The sequence below is a fragment of the Neopelma chrysocephalum genome, unplaced genomic scaffold (assembly GCF_003984885.1).
Source record: "Neopelma chrysocephalum unplaced genomic scaffold, ASM398488v2 Primary Assembly neopelma1_69, whole genome shotgun sequence".
Taxonomy (NCBI): domain Eukaryota; kingdom Metazoa; phylum Chordata; class Aves; order Passeriformes; family Pipridae; genus Neopelma; species Neopelma chrysocephalum.
Window position 1 is genome coordinate 8,044,983 of NW_020897729.1, and position 17,376 is coordinate 8,062,358.

The following is a 17,376-nucleotide window of genomic DNA, read 5'->3' on the forward strand; positions in this document are numbered from 1 at the left end:
CCTGCCTGAGTTGTACCAGGCACAGCACCAAAACCTGCCTGAGTTGTGCCAGGCACAGCTCCAAACCTGCCTGAGGGTGTGCAGGCACAGAGGGAAGAGTACCCAGAGCCCACCTCGTGCCATCACCATCATGGGAATGGGCTGTTCGGTTACCTCTGCTGGTAAATTCTGGCCACAGGGCAGACCTCAGTGTTTCTGTACCAACCACTTGCAGAAGGTTCCCTGGAGCTGCCGGTGTGATGGATCAGGGGTGCCCTGCTGCCCCATCACAGGCAGGGAACAGACATGGCCCTACAAACTGGGCTCGGGCATCACTCAGTGCTCATATTTACCAAACCTTCCATAATTTCCTGAGTGTTTGACCAGTGCCATCTTGTGGCCTCCATTTCTTTGCACTAAGGATGGGAGTGAACTTAGGTACTTAATTTTTTGATTCTGTTTGAAAGAAACCTTCTGCTGCCAGAATAAGTAAATGTGGGAATGTCTGACTCCACACACTTGAAGATGTGTAGGTCCTTTCTGGTAGTGGAATCTGAATGTTGCTTAATAAACCAGATCCAGCTAAAGCTAGCACTGGCTCTGCCTCTTGTAATGCTCTTTCTTGGTTCAAACAACTGTGTTTTCACTGTTTTATCTTGTTTCCGAGCAACAGCTTTCACTTAGCATCAAATACTTCATTTCAGACTCGTGACTAAACACGTAAAGCCAAGATATTTCATGCGCTTACTACATTACATTTTTCAAATGAAACTCTCCTTATCTTACAGTTCTCTCTCTGAGAAAAGTAGTGTCTCCTAAATATATCTGGTTTTGTGGCATTTACAATGGGGTTTTTTTTCACTGTCAGTTCTCTGAAAGAGACAATAAGCTTAAACTGCCAAGTTTCTGCATGCATGAAAGAGTGTGTGCTCTGCAGATCCATGTCAGAGAAAAAATGCTAAGGAACTGAGAGCTTGGTCTACTTTTGTTTCTATGTATTTCTGGAAGGAAGGGAAACTGTGCAATGCTGTATTGTTGCAGAGACTACAACAAATGGAGCTGTTGCTACTGTTTCTGAACAGTCTGCAGGTGCCCTCCTGTCCCCAGGGAAATGGTGGAAGATGCTAGAGTGGCTTTTTAGGAATGAAAAAAGAAGCTCTCGGCTATTTCTCCCCTGAAGAGTTTAAAACCGTGTCGAAGGAATTGTATTCAGTGTCTCCCCTCCAAGCAGAACTTACCTGGCTGAGCACTAGTTACCTGCAAGAGCCAGCACCTTGTGGAGTAACTCCACCTCAGTACCGAGCTTGAATTGTGTGGCATTGAGTTGATTTTCTTCCCTCAGAGTGTAAGTGCTCTTTTTAATATCTCCAGATTTTTTTTTCTTTTTAAAAATCTAGTAGTTTGTTTGAAGCTTGTGTGCACTGAGAAGTTTATGATCAGGTGATGATTTTTGGGAGAAGAGGGGCTCTTGTACTCCATAGTTATGGAAGCACATTATTGAGGTTCATACTCTGGGCTGCCACACAGTTGGTTTGGGATTTAGGGCTTCGCATCCTGGGTGATTTGTTGAGTGCCATATGCTCAGGAATTAACACCAAGTTGTCAGGAGTTTCTGTGGGAAATGTTTGGCCAGTGAGCTTTGAAGGATGGCTTGCTGGTGTCTGCTTAAGGTGTTATCACTGCTCGAGGTCAGTCACCCATTTGCTGTACCAGGTTGTTGGGCACATGGGCAGTGCTCTGGCCAAAGGTGATACAGCACTGTCTGAAACCCCAGCAGCACGAAATGGCCTCACTGCACTCTTATGTGCCTGGGGTTGCCTTCCTTTTGCACGGTCATCTTTTAGTGTGCTCTTCCCAAACACCCCAGAGTTTTCTGCCCCTGTGGGAAATTGCTCCTCTTCTATGGAGAACCTAGAAAAAAAAATCATCACGATGTGGATGAAGTCTCTTAGGAGATCCCATAGAATTGACAGGATAGCAGGAGGGGTAATGTTACTGTGCTTGTGCAAACAGCTTGCCTCTGAGGGTGTTTGGGGAGCTGACAGATGTGGGGCCCCTGAAGGGACAACTGTAACTCCCCCTTTACCATATTTTCAAGTGCACCTTTCTAAGCATGAAATCCCAGCCAGGGTTGATTCCAGCTGTGGTGCTGTGTGGCAGGCAGGGTCCTGAGTGTTCCACTCCTTACTCTGCCTTCAGCCACCTTTCAATGTCGTTACCTTTTCCACCCCCTGAACAACTTGCTGTTCAGAAAAGCAGCAGAATTTACATTGCTTTCATTATTCTGTTTCCAGTTTACATTTTAGCTTTCTTGCATTAGTTTAAAAACAATCACGATTGTTTGGGCTGTGTGTGATGTATCAGTGCACAACAAACAAACCAAGGAAGGTTTAAATCAGTTCAAGAGGTTTATATGCAAAGATGGATAAACTTAAGCAAATTAGAATAGTTTCACGTGTTGGTATGACTTTGTGTGCAAATTTGAAGTATGCTTTGCTATGTACTTGAAATGACCAACAGAAAAGCTGGAGTTTTTTCACTTAGTGAAAATTCTGCTAAATGCTTCCCAGAGTTGTTGGCAGAGGTGGCAGCACACGCAGACTTTGTAAGAACAGCATGAGCAGAGTTAACGTTGAACTGCGATACTGAGTCGAACAAAACAGTTCAAGTTGACCTTGCTTATGAGACAACAAAAAGTGTCTTAAGGAGAAATAATAATTATCAAAGAGTAAAGAATGGTTTAATTCAAAGGCTGTTTAACCTCCGACTGGTCTGGCAAACATTAATAGAACCCTACCCTAATTCTGTTTGTAGATTGCCTCAACAAGGGGTACTTTGAAAGTGTGGTTGGATGTGGTATCTAAGGATATTTATCAGCAGAGGGAATGGAAGAAGCATACATCTCAATCATTTTTACATAAGTAATTTAATGGTAGAGTGAAGTCATGCAATCAAATCTTTGTAAATACTAAAAAACATGGACTAAAGATGGTTTAAGAATGTAATAACTCTCTGTGCTTTTCTTTGCCCAGTTCTCTGCATTTAGCTTAAGCTGGGAAGTTCTATCCAAAACAAGTTTGGAAAAAGCAGCCCCAGGCAGTGCTAAACCTCTGGCACAGGAGCCTGGGAGAACTGCTCTGGGTCTTGGTCCTGTGCTCGGTGACTCTGACCTGCTTGGTGGGTCAGAGCAGGTCTGCCTTGAAGGCAGAGCTTTGCACTGCATGGCCTTTGCTCAGAAAGCTGGGGGATGGCTTTTACCTCCTGCATTTACAGTTTCCAGGCTGCGGAGGCCTGACATGGTTGTAACTTGGGTGGGCCTATTAGTGTGTTAAAATTAAGCTTTATTAGCTGATATTTTAATCTGTGTGTATTCAACTCTAGCTGCAGTTCTGGGTGAAGTCTTAAAAACCCTCAGGTCTGTACAGAAAAACCAGTGTTTGGATCCATGTATACTTCCCAGCTGTATCAGACCTAAAATGATAGTGGACTTTTTTCTACCTCTTTTTGGTCAGTTGAATATTGTATTTCAAAGATTTCCTTAGAGTGAGCTGCTCCCCTGTGGCTGCTGAAGCCTTTGTTTTCTATATCTTATCTGTGCTGTGAAGGTCTGTGGGATGTGTTCTTGCTGTTGATCCTATTTTTCCAACGGTAGATGGCAACAGACATTCATTTGTAAAACATCCGAGTGGAGCTTGGTGCATTACAGAATTTAATATGCAGGGAGGATCATTCTCGGGTAGGAATTTAAGTAAAACTATGTGTAAATACTTTTTCTTTTCTTTCTTTCTTCTTTTCTTTTTTTTCTTCCTTTTTTTTCCAAGTGCAGGCAAACTGCCATTAAATCGAAAGATTTGCAATTAAAATAAATTTTTATAGAATCCACTTGAAAAAGAAAGTTTGGAAAGACGATGTTTAAGCTTCACAGGAGAGTACTATAATGAAGTCAGGTATTTAAAGTGTACTTTCCAGTGTATATTATAGATAAACTCAAGTGATTGAGAAATGTTTGTTAACACTAGATTTTTGTTCCCTTTCAAGTTTGCTCAAAACAGCACTAATTTTCAGTTTATCTTTGGTTGAGAAACTAATTAAAACATATCTTTGCACAAATTAAAGAATTCTGTTTCCTGTCTATCCTGTTTAGGATTCATCTTGATAAATTATTTTGACAACTTGACCCCATTTAAAATAGTGTCAGAGATCAGCATTTGCAGATCTTCAGTTTTACTTTTGCCTCTAAAAATGCATTGTGTGATTTGAAACTAGATGTGCAAACATCAGCCTTTCTAGTACACGGCAGCATGTTGTAGGAAAAATTGCTTTCCATATTTCTCATTTATTTAAATAAATTTACTGTTTGCTTTTGTGGAATATACACTTTGTTTCCCAAAAGCGAGTGTGGGAGTTGTGTGAGTGAGGAAGGTAATCATCTATAACAAAGTTATAGCCGAGTCACAAGACTTTTGGGAATTTTACAGCTGCAAACTGAAGTTCTCATGCATTATCATAACATTCTGGTTTGCAACGATAACGAGTTTAAAGGCTGGAATTTCTCTGTTTTTATGGAAAAGATAATCAGACTTTCGTACATTAATGATGGAATATTGGCAGCTGTGATAATTTCATGGTAAACATTTTAGTGCTGCAATTAGTATTTTAATAAGGCTGTTTCTTATTACTGTACTGGTATTATCTGAATTGTACAGTTGGGCGCTTCACTGTGCTCCGTGGGGGACAACGCGAGGCAGAAAGGATAAAAACTGACTGAAACGAAGTGATGAAGGGGGTTTGGTCCCAGGGCTGCTACTGGGTCCAGATGTGCCCTTCTGAGCTTCTTGGATTGTTGCTCTATAAAACGGGGCTAAGGATCCTGACCCCCTGTTGAGGCTGTGGATGGGAAGTGCTCAGCAGCATTATCCGCCTGTCCCCTTGCCCGGGGCAACAGACCCATCGAGCCCTATTGTTTCCGGAGGGACCAGGCTCTTCGTGCATAAAACTGTCTTCTAGGTCGCAAACTTTCAGGATCAGGAACATTTACCACGTCTGCATGCTTAAACCTTTTCTCTCCGGTCCAGCCTCTGAGCCTCCTAAAGAGCAGAATTCCATCACTTCTTTCATCACTCTAATATTCCTTTAAACAACTGTATCATGGGATCTATTGTACTTAGCTGTAGTATGTCTACCGTACAGTCCATGTTTTTCATCACAGGAAGCAGCTTGAACTGCTTATAACACATGGAGTAGATATTTGTCTTGTTTTAGAACAGCTTTATATCGTTCAGCTGGCTTTACAGCCTCTTCTGTGTCTAAAGATAAGTACGTTTAAGGATAATCCTGAAGTTTTTATCTTCTGCATCATCAGCCCACACTTTCGTTACGGTTTCATACTGTGCTGCTCCAGGCAGCTTTGAACAGCCTTAGCTTGACAATTAAGGGAGTGAACCGGCAAAACTGCTAATTTCTCTCCCTGTCCTTCCACTCTTATCTCGTATTCTCTAAGGTACACGTCTTTATCTGCGTGTTTCCAAGAAGGTGTTCAATTAATAACTCAGACAAGTCAGAGCTGATAGGATCTTTTCATGTATTAATTTAACTCTTCCTTTCAAATGGAGTGCCAGAAAATGACTGTTTTCATGTTTTCTCTATTTATTCTGGCTGGATTTTTTTATTGAAGTTGCACGCCACAGTCCTTTGATTCTGCTCCCAAGAAATTATCAGGGATTGCCGTAGTGGCCTCACAGGTAACGGGGGTTCTCACTGATGTGTTGAGTAGTAGCTTTCTTCTGTATTAATGTTGATTTCAGATTGTTTTTTACTTATAGCAAAAAAATAAACCCACATACTTGGCCATGAAGGATATAGAAATATTAGCGTTTTTTTTACTCAGTTTGTTGTGTTTGGGTTTTTTTTCTGATAATAAGAATGATGCAACTCAGCTGATGAGTGCAACAGAATTAATTTTCAGTGGACAATCACAAGACTTGTTCAAAGGTAGAGGTTTATTGGTTTGTTTGTGTGAGTCATTTATCAGTTACAGAGAGTGATGTTTGAGCTCCCTGTTCTTTCATTAGACATGGATGACAATATCTTTAGTTTCCACCTGTGTTGGTCTTGCAGCAGGTTTAAATTTGCAATAAGAGCTAAGCTGATTTGATATTAGGAAAAAAAAATCCTCTTGCCTCCTGTCTATGGTTTAAATTCATCTGGTGGTCCCAGAGGAAACTCAATGCAGAAAACCCATAGTTGTTCTTGGCTAAACAATAGACAGGAACACCCATCTCCACAGACAGCAGGTTGTTTAGTGAACATGAAATTTATGAATGTCCCTGAGAAAATATGTAAGCAACTAACTAAAACGTGAAGTTCTATACTGAACAAAAATTCTTTAAAACCCCTCTCAGGGAGCCTTTTTTAATTTTGTTTTATTGGAGATGAAGATAATGATTTTTTATTGGTGTTTTTGACACCAAAATATCACTGATGAAGTATTTTACAGAAAATACTTCAGAAAATGAACTATTTCTATTCTTATGGCTTATAAGTCCATGTTCTAATTGCTTTCAGAGAGAGCAATTGAATTTGAAACTATCAAAATAGATGGCAAATTCTGAAAAATGACAAGTAGATTCTTTCTTCTGATTTTCCTTGTGAAAGCACAAGAACCTTTCAGTGAAAAATTTCCCTGAAACTTACGTTTAGAATCTAAACGTGATGTTGGCCACTACGGAAATAAAAAATAAAATTACCCATTAATCAGCATTTTGATATCATCCCTTTTTCTACCAAGTTGATTTTTCATTCTTCAGTCATGAGGGCTTTCCACAGTGATTTTTCCTTCAGGAATGCCATTTTTAATGTAGCAAACTTATGTCACCAGGACAAAAAGTTGGTTAACATCCAGTGAGGATCATAAACACATGTGGACTAACAGTTAAATCGCTGCTCCTGTGAATAATACTGACCTCTGTTCTAGTTGTCAGTCCATTTCATGGAAATCTTGTGAGTGTAAAGTTCAGGTTTAATAAGCTTGGGGATTCAGCAGTTCTGGACTATTTCCAGTAGTTTTCTTCCATTTCCAAGTTTATCTTGGTAGTACCACCAAAGCAGGTGACATGTGAAGCTGCAGGTGACTCGCTGGCTCGCGAGCCTGCTGTGTCACAGGGCTCAGCTACAGCACTGTAATGTTACACCTTAAAATACAGTTTAGTCTTGCAATAGAAGCCAGTTCCAGTTCCCATCACATTTTAAGTGTGTTTCTCTGCCGTAAGTTCTGGCCAAGTGTTTCAGATGGTTCAGGAATACAGCTTAAAGAAAAATACTGCAAAAAGGAAAAATATTTAAAAAGGTGAAAGTCTGCTTTCTCGAATCCAAGTCCTGCAACACTCTATTTTCCTTTTTTTTTTTTTTTTTTTTTAATTATAGCGAGGGCTTCAAGTGTTTCCCATCTTAATGCTTGTGCAAGGTAAAATATGCCTTTTAAATGAGCCTTTTCATATAAATAAGAGATATGTACATTCACTGGTTTAAGGCTTGGGAACCAAATGTGAAACCCAAAGGAGATGTTGTTGAAAGCTCGCTGGTGTAAAGGCAGGTCTTGGGCTGTCCCCAGGTTCCTAAGGACCATGTACTGCTTGACAAGGAGGAATATGCACTGACAGCATTCCTTAAAGGAATGCTTCAAGGACAAAATTAAAACATTTCCATGGGGTGTAGCCATCAATCACCAGGAGGATGTTCTTGTACACCAAGTACAACACAGCAGAGCTTTCCAGTGACCTTAATGCACTGGCCAGCATAGGAGCTGCTACAGTAATTACAGATTACATTAAGTATCGAGTAAAAGCCAACAGCCAACTACCAGGCAAACCTTTTATACATTATTAAAATCATATCCTTCCCAGAAGATCCAAGCTAATAAAATTGAATTCGATAATGCAATCAGTAAAAAGCGGGTTTAAAAAAAAAAAACAAACATTTCTCCTTTGTTGATAATGTCCCAAGAAATTCCCTGTTTTATATAGTGCCTAATATACGTAAGCGTGAAAATAATCCCTCAGGTATATTAAGAGTTTCAGTTGCACGTTCTCTGAGACTGCCTCGAATTTTTTATAATTACATTTTATTAAGAAATAATTGTTATATATCAAGTGTGGCTTGCACTTTGATTAAAGATTGAAGGCTGTGGTTACCTAATATTTCAGCAACTAAAATACTGGGAAAATTTTAGAAAGTATAAAATGGGAAGGATTTTTCTTGTATATTGGAAGATCATTCTTCCTGAGCAACTGGCTGGGACAGTTTGTTACAGGCCCTGAAAAATAAAAAATATTAGAGGTTTGTCATGAAAAACAGAGGAGGGAACAAACACTTTGTATGTAAAGGAGACCAATGTTCACTGCTCACATTTCTAATAAACTATTTATGGCTGGATATGTCCTCTGTTTGGTCACCTTAAAAGAGCCCAGGTGTGTCTGACCAAAAGATTTTGAAAACCTGGCATTTTGAGGGATGGACTGAATAAGAAATTTTCTTCTTCTTGGCCAAGTTAGAATATGTTATTATTAAGTAGAACCAGGGTTACCTGTGTTGGAGAACTGAACTGTACAGCAGCTGCTTTCGTGAGGTTATTGGTCAGTCTTTGATTTCATACGAGCCTTAAATGTTAAAACAAGGCATGTACTATTCCCGTATACCATATACAAAGTTTAGAAAGAAGTTAATATTGAACAATATTCTACAACTAGATTGGTTTTCTGTTTCTGTGAGCCTAAAGGGTCTGGGACCTGGCTGTAAAGCTGTCAGCAAATGAGTGGAGTCTGCACTGAACATCTAGAACACGGCTCGAAGCAGAATGTGGTGCGGATTCCCTCAGTAGGTGGTAAAATGATTAAAAATAAATAAGACCAGGGTAAATCAGTTTCACGACGATGTATTTTACACACAAAACACTGTTGTTGCAAAAATCTCTCTCTTAAATCAGTAGCTGGCACGGCAGTACAAAATTCAGCCATGCCCAGGTGAGGACCTACATGTTTGTTGTTTCTTCAGTTCTCCCAAAATGATTGGAAATGTTGCAACTTTGTGCATTAGATCACAGCTATTACCCGTAGCAAGAAGTATTGCCTGCTCTGTTCCCGTGGAAAGGCACGGAAATCCTGCTTCCAGTAGGAGTTAACTGTGAGTTTGTCATTCTTAATTTAGGCAGTTACTCCAGGTCTGGATACAGTCTTAGCTATGGCTTTTGAACCAAAGTTGCCCCAACAAATTCTATTACTTTTTAAAAGTCACGTTGTTTATTTCAAAACCAAAGTGTAGGTTCCTATTTTTGTAAAAAATGAAGGAAGCCCTCTCCCCCCCTGGCTTGAGTCTTTGTTGTTCACTGCCTCAGGAAACCTGCCTGAAGCAGCAAATGGATGGAGGAGCAGCAGTACAGCAGGCCAAAGTCAGCCCTTGTGCAGGTCCAGTGCAGCCCTTGGAGCAATGCCTGCTGAAACTGGGGCTGGATTTGGTTCTCTATCTTTGCTGTGTGAGTAGAGATCCTGTTTCAGTTCTTCAGAGGTGCCCAAGAAAACTTTGTAATTGATGTTTTCCACTCATTTTCTTTCTCTGCTGGTTCTGTATTTTGGTTGAATCGTGTTTCCCCAGCTTTCAGTTGTATGCTTGAACGCTGGAAAAACTCACTCTCATGCATAATGAAAGAGGAAAAGTAACAGAGGAGGAATTTATTGGCTGGAGTCTCCATTCCTGCTCTATATCTTGCTCTACAAGCTCCCACAGCAAGTGAGTGGTAGAGCCAAGAATAGAACACCACTTCTCTGACACCCAGTCCAGTGCCTTAACCCCTGCCTCCCGTGAGAAATTTTGTTTCGTTTTTCTGTGCAGTGCAAAGATAAGATCATACTTTATTTTGGTGCCTAAATTGATCTCTGGGGTGAATGAATAAAGTTGGGAAATAGCCAGAGAATAACACAATGTAAATAGTGAAACATAAGGAGGTTATATATATATAAAACACTACAGCTTCTCAGACTGCTGTGTGGCTAGATAGAATTAATTAAAAATTGTATGAAGCATTTGAGTTCTCTCAAGTTTGCTTTGAGCATATGAGGTCTTCTTCAGCAAGAAAGCAGGATTTCTTTTGCTCAGCTGGATTTTGATTGAGGGCAGCCAATGGAGGTGTTCTTTGGTCTGTAATGCAGTCTCTGGTAGCATTTGCTTTGTTGGGATAATAGCAGGTGTTGTGCTGCCTCTTTGGGGACAGCAAAGGAATTTGGGAAAAAGATGGAGTTAGTGTGAGTTGATTAATGCATTGGAACTGCAAAGCATTGCTGTTCTTAAGGACTGAGTATAATAGGCATGTGTAAAACCTAACAGAGAGATGTTGATATGAAATACTTAACTGCATCCAGTACTCACAAGTGGTAAAGACAAGAGGGGTCTCTAGAGATGCTGACTCTGAAACAGCCACTCTAAGTTTGGTTAGGAGAAGTGTACCCTCTCCAAAATCCCCAGCTGTGCTCAGCTACCAGGGATACTCACACTGTCCTTTGGTTTGGTGTCCACCAAACCCCCCAGGAGATTCCTGGCTGCTGTTGTGCTCTGTCACAGCCAGCTCCTTTTCAGGATTTCTCCTCCTTTGAGCTCTGATAAATCAGGGAGTTATCACCTTGCACTCAATTTCAGGCAACTAAGAGCTTCTCTTTCCCAGCCTTTCCCAACGTGTGAACAAGGGGCAAGTGCTAAGTGCCAGAGGTGAAACCTGGATCCCACCTCTCTTTTAAGAGAATATAGGTTTGAAGAGTAATATTTATGAAACATTTATTTCCAAAATCTCTCCACACATCATGAATGGGTGTGTATGTAAATGCAAGGGAGAGAGATTGCTGTAAGAGGACAGAAGAGAGGTCACCGTAGCTTTCTGTCTGTGTTCTTTAGCCACATTTATTGCTTTTATACAAACATCTTCAACATAAACTGCTCAAACACATTTAAGAATGTCCCTACATTATTTCAGGTACCTGGCAGTGTGGGTGCACACACAGGTTGCTGGGGACAAGCAGAAGCAGGACCTTAAAGCACCACTGGGACAGGGACATCCTTCTCTGCTGATGGCAAAGTAACACATTTCCTTGCTCACTGGCTAGAAACGATTGGGGATTTTTTGGCAGTGCTTTGCACTTGGGAACTCTTTATTTCTCACCACTGAAACACTTTGTGGGAACATGCCAGTTTCAGTGAAACTTCTGTAATAAAAAGTTTGTTTTCAGGCTAGACTCTAGAGGGAGTGTGCTCTAACCCTGATCTGCCTCTCAGAGAAGAAGGATTTAACCCCCAAAGTCTTCACATTCCAAGAGAGCTCTAATTCTGAGTTATGATGTTGTTAGATTGCTCTTTTTCCTGTGCTTCTGTAAAAGCAAACAAACAAAAAAACCCAAACAACAAGCAAATCCCACTTCTAAGGTCATCTTGTTGTGATTGAGAGTGCTTCTGAAATTTTGAAAGGATTTCTGGGATGGGAAAAATTCTTTTCCTTCTCTTTTAACTTTGCACCTCACCACTCCGTCATGAACTTTGCATCTGAGATTTTGCTCTTGATGAATGAGCTCTCAGCCATAAAGACTGCTGTGAACTAGGCTTAAGGACTTTCCTGAAAAATGAAAACCAAAAGGCTAAACCACAGTTACCTTAGGAAATGTGAGGAGGGAGAAAAATGAGATCTTCGCTCTCCTGCCTCTTCTAAAGGGTTTTGTGATTCGTTCTTCAGATTCTCCTGTGCAGACACTGGCTGCTTTTGCTCAAATGTAAGATGTGGGTAGAGGATTGCTCTGTTATCAGGAAGGGTCTGCTGGGCTCTCAAGGGACTGGCAGGCAACGGGATGGTTCTGATGGAACTGATCCCTTCATGATGCTCTGTCTAAGGAAAGTCACAAATTGACTTGGCTCTTCACCTTCATGGGCTTCTTTGGTTCCTGCAGTTAGAAATGCCAGCTGCATTGTAAAACAGATGGAAATTCCATCTGTTGTCTTTTCTGAAATATGATATCTATTGTTATTTACTTCTTGCTGTAGTTGTGACTATAATATTTTTGTCATCATCTGTGTGACAATTGGAATAAAAGAGCTGAATTTTGACCTCATGGTGTGGGTTGACTACTGCTTATATATACTCTGCCTTCTTCCAGGCAGCAGATACCAAGAGGCTGCTCCTCCAGGCTGTTGGAGACCTCATGGTGTCATCTTTACATGGAGCTGTATCAAACAGAAAAATTTAAATCTTGAAAGTCACTACACATATACTCATCCCCCTCTGGGAAGATGCTGGGGGAAAAAAGTGGTTGAGAGCTGTCTGGTGTGCTCTTAGACTGTGCTCACATTATGGCTATGGGCACAGAATGAAAGAAAAAGTGTAGAAAACAAATGGGAATGCTTAAGAAAATTTTCCAGAGACAGTTTGAAAAAGGACTACTTGGTAGTCAAAGTGTTGTGGTACTGTACTTGATGGGGCTTTAATATACATTGGGTTTAGGTGTGGTGGAATTCTTTTGGGATTCCATATCTAGCAGAAAGTTCTGAGCAATGGTAAATGGACTTATATCCTAAGCAGAAGTAGCAGCATACAAGTGAATAATTCCTGTGTGATGTGGAAGGAACTGGACACACTCTGCTGCTGTCAGCTGCAAGCACTGTCTGTGTGTGCCCTCTGTTGATAAAAGGTGTGTGTCCATATGTGCTTTCATATAACCCTGCACAAATTGAAAAAGTGGTGCTCTACAGATACCATCCCCATTAATGTCTCTTAGAAATAGCTTCCAAACCAACTATTAGTGTAGTCGTTTGTGCTTTGATACTGATGAGTCCTCTGCACAAAGTGCTTTGAAAACACCTTTCAAGGAAGGAGAGCAAACGTGGTTTGTCTCAGCCAGTGTGGAAGTCCTGCAAAACTCCTAGTGAAGGATTACAACAGAAGGGAATATTTGCTGGGCACTGGAGCGCAAAGGAAGCCAAAAAATTTTACAATTTTTCTAAATTATCTTTGTGAGTACTTCAGATTTGCTTCTGACAAACTGTTTATTTCACTATTAATTTTAATAAATTGAAAGCATGTTCATTTCAAGGTGGTTTTTACTCAGTTTTTGAACATTGAGCCTTGTTTTAGTTCCACTGGGACTGGAGGATGGGGTTCTTTGTTTTGGTACAATAACCCTGCTATAACCAGCCATCATTTTCTGTTCCCTGCTCCCTTAACTTCTGTTCTTTATGTGACGCTATTTGCATCTTAGGTCCAGCAGGCATCAAATAAGATGTTTAATTAAAAATGTTATTGGAGGTCCAATTTAAGATCAAAGATCACATGCTATCAGAGATCCAGTACTTTGATACCACAATAATAGGTACCTTAGAAGTAGTCAGATGGGTTAGATTAGATAGTAATTTATTTTAGCTTGTTTCCTTTCTCTTAGTACTCATTCCAGATACCATAACCTGCTAGAAGTTTTAAGAAGAAGCAGTAATTTTTTAAAGTGAAAAGTAAAAGGCTCCCAGTTTAAACAAAACTGATCAAAAAATTATGGAAGTAGGAAATTGAGACCTTTAGAATATATATGACCAAAAGCATAATAAACATTGACTGGGAGCATAATCCTGAATGCTAACAGAAGTCCGTTTGTTGTAACAAACATTTCATCTAATTTAATCTTCAAATGTATTGCTGCCAGAAAGAATAGAACTTTCAGGCTCTAATGTGCTGGTTACTCTTGAACTTCAGCTTTAACTAGTGATGCTGATAGTGTCTCCCACTGAAAAGACCATTTTAATTACGGTTGTCATCCATCTCAGTGAGGTCTGTGCATGTGTATTAATCACAGATCATTCTTTAAACTACTAAATAAGTTGTGTACCGAGATCGGAACAAGACATAAAATTAGGTTCTGTTGCCATCAGAGCACAACAGTGTGTGAGTTTGAGCTCTTGTGAGTGCAGAGCTCAGGGTACAACACAAGGCCGTGTTAGTTCATTCCCTGGCTGTGCATCTGCACAGTTAGTTCTCAAGTCCCACAAGACATTAATCACCTCTGAAAAGATGCAAGAACCCTCCACTTCTGACACAGCCCATGGCAGTTAATGGAACCGTGCGATGTGTTTTTTACCTGTTTATTTTTGTTCTACTTCTGAATTACCTTGATTTTAGATTAACTAATCTAAATGTCTTGCTTGGTGGAGAACACTATTTTTTTTGTATCCTTTCACACTTATAAGTTATTCTAACAGCTCTTCCGGCTAATAAATCATAACTAAGTTGGTTTCTAATGCATTTGAACTGTCAGCCAGTATGTGCAGAATGTTATCAGTTTTCACGTGTTACAGATAGGGGACGTGGAAAAGTGGTTTTCAAATGGTGTTGAGCTACTGCAAAGATTTTCCATTTGCTTCCTTTGCCTTTGTGCAGTCTCGAGGTGATTGTGCTGAAGTGGGAGGGGGGAAGGTCTGCCAGGAGGGACGCTCCCAAAGCTTCCTTTGGCACCAATGGAATCCAAAAATGTGTGAACTGGGCAGAGTTCTGTGAATCTCCCGGACAGACAAGGGAGCAGAACTCCAGCTCCTGCTTGCCAACCCCGAAAAAGACTTCAAATGACTTTCCATTTTTTCTTGCCCCAAAGTGGCTTTGGAAACACGGCAGGAATGCAAATAAACGTGTAAAAGAGTCAGTCTAATCGGGTGTACAGTTCTCAGAACTTCATTACTCTTGCTTATCTGAAAAACTGCAAATAAGAAGGGAAATGCCAGCGGGGCAGAGATGCATTGTCACATTGCAAATTTCGTGTTTGGAGGGATATTTGAGAATGCTAACAGAAAGCCTAACATCCCAAATTTGGTACTTGGGTTCAGTCTTGTGAATGAACACTATTTTTAGAAATGAACTCAATTGAAAAATCCTTATTTTCCATGTAAATGGACATCTTGTTTAAATTCAGAGGCAAAGAAACCTGAGGTTAAGTGTAAGACCCACAATTCAATTTGCATGTTGAGTAATTCAGACTGTAATAGAAGCTTTGTCATGTTAAGGTTAGGTCTTTCCTGTGGCTGTTCAAGTGGGCTCTAAAGACTTTTTAACATGTTGCAGGATATTAAGAGGGGAAGGTTTGACCTACATCCATTTTTTTCAGACCCACTTCTGCAGGTTTCATCACACTTCCCGTGTCTCACACGTGGGACATTGCTGAGGGCAGAATAGGTGCCCAATTGCCTACATACAATTTCATCAGGAAAGGTATATGATTTATTGCCCTGTAAAGGGTTTTGACATGAAGCCTGTGAAAAGCACTATATAAATGCCAATACAATATAAAACGTCACACAAATACTTTGCTCATTAATTCCGACCCTGTGCTTTTGTGCTGGAGAGAAATGAGAGTGAAATATGAATGTGTTCCTTATGCTTTAAAGGGAAAAAATGGGTTTGTGGATTTTATAAAGGCTGATGTGTTAACCTGCCTTTGTGGTTCCTTTAAAGACAGGCAGCAAGAAGCCCCCTCTTTGCCTGGTAGTAAGAGGCGAGTGAAAGCAGATAAAGCCCCGACAAAGGGGAGCCCCACGTTGGTGATGACAGTCCTCAGTCACGACACAGCTCTCACCACACAAAGAGATGATTTCATTTTTTCATTTCAAAATTTCATTTCTTTCAGCACTACTAGCCTTTCTGCCATCACCCAGCTACAATTTTACCCCTTACATTTTGTCATATTATCTTCTTTAAGCAGCCTAATATCCAGATCTTCCCCAGCCTTCATGGCCTGTTTCAGAACGTGGCTCCAGCAAAAGAAAATGTGCTTCACTGGAGTGTTTTACTGACTTGTTACAGCTGAGCAGCCCCTTTTGCACATCCTCATTTTCTTGCCTGAAGGGCACAACAGCTCCTCAAAGCCCAGATCTCACCAGTCCCCAGGTCCGTCCTTCTGGGAAGCCACAGGACCAGGGAGGAAGAGGAAGGTCACAGAACATACCAGAAACCCCCCTTTCATCCTCTGCAGGGATTTTCCAGTCTTGCCCAGTTCACTTTGCAGAATGGGAGCGAGCCTGGCCCAGCGGGTATAAATGACAAAATTCTTGTGTCTGCTCAGCTGAGGTTTTCTCTCACCTGCGTGGTGGGGCTTCAGTTTTTTGAAACACTCATACATCAGTTTAAGCTCTGAATGCTGAGTAAAATTTACTCCATTCCTTTATTTTGATTTCAGGTTGCTTTTCAGATTCCTTTCTCCTCTGTGTTTCTTTGCGATTTTGATTGTTTCTATTTTCACTTTAAATAGGATGTTCACTTTCTGCTGATGTCTGCTGACATTTTCCCCTTCTGATTTGTAGTACTATTAATTCCCCCTCTGTTCAATGTTTTGTCTACATTCAGAACATGTTTGTTTTTCTCTAGTGGCCTGTAATTACTTTCCCCCTCCTTCTCTTTAATTTTTCCAATTATGTTCTCCACTGATGCTCCTTTAAGAGCAAGACATACTGTGGGTAACTTCTTGAGGATATGAGGATATGACTTTTTGGGCCTGAAAGTGCTTTTAGATTTGGAAAAAAGCTTGAGTTGAGAATACTGATTGCACTTCTCTTTGGTATAGGGGTAAATTAGTGTTTTGGGTGCAGTTAGTTAATAGGTGAGTCCTGTTTTTTGTCCAGGGACTGTCCTGCATTGCCACCTTCTAGAGGGACGGAGGGCAAAGGCAAGACAATCCTGCTGTGCACCTTAAAACAGAGACCTTCAGCTCTTGGGTTTAGGGAAACCTCTGTCCATTTCAGGTGAGGGCTGGAGGAATCCAAAGGCACCAACTCAAAGTAACACAGGAAATCTGGAAGGAAGCAGAAAATCAGGTTCAGTTCTCCAGTGTCCCCATTTACCACAGGGGCCTCCACCCCGGTCTTTCAATCTTGCCTCTGGCCTGTTCATTTTCCTCTGTTTTTCTTTCAGTCTGTGTTGTGGAAATCCAGGTCGTTCCTACAGGCAGAAACAAGATCTACTTCATAGTTGGCACCCCGTACCATTTTCGCAGGGAAACATTTTTCGAGGAGAGCTCTGCAGGGCTCGCCGCCGCTCCGCGCGTCTCCCCGCCCGTGAATGCACTTCATTCTTCCCGGCCCCGCGTTTCCAGCAGCACCTTCACCAGGGACGCGCTAATTCCAGGCCTGCTGGAAATCCAGAGGCAGCTTCTCTTCCTGGCAGGCGCCGGTACCGGACCGTAAAGCAAACCCGCTTTGGGAGGGTTTTCCCCGCGGGTTCAGCGCGGGGCGCGCACCCCGTGCCCGCGCCCTGCAGTGCCGCGCCGCGGCCGCGAGGGGGAGCCGCAGACCGCGGGGGCGCGCAGGGGCCGGGCGGGAGCGCGCAGGGGCGCGCAGGGCACTGCG